Here is a 240-nt window from a genome sequence, read left to right on the forward strand (position 1 = left end):
TGCAGCACTGCAAACCCCCAGCCCCTGCAGTGCCCTGCATGGCTCAGGGTACCAGGTGACCCCCTACACACACCATGGTACGCTGTGCAGCTCGGGGTGCAATGCAATCTCCACCCAAGCGACATGCTGCATCACCTGTGGTACCACGCAGCCTCCCAGCACAACTTGGGGTGCCATGCAGCCCCCACACCCCCCTCCTGCAATGCCCTGTACAGCTCGAGGTGCCACACAACTCCCCCC

Source organism: Buceros rhinoceros, unplaced genomic scaffold (genome assembly GCF_000710305.1).
Source record: "Buceros rhinoceros silvestris isolate BGI_N320 unplaced genomic scaffold, ASM71030v1 scaffold24702, whole genome shotgun sequence".
Taxonomy (NCBI): Eukaryota; Metazoa; Chordata; class Aves; order Bucerotiformes; family Bucerotidae; genus Buceros; species Buceros rhinoceros.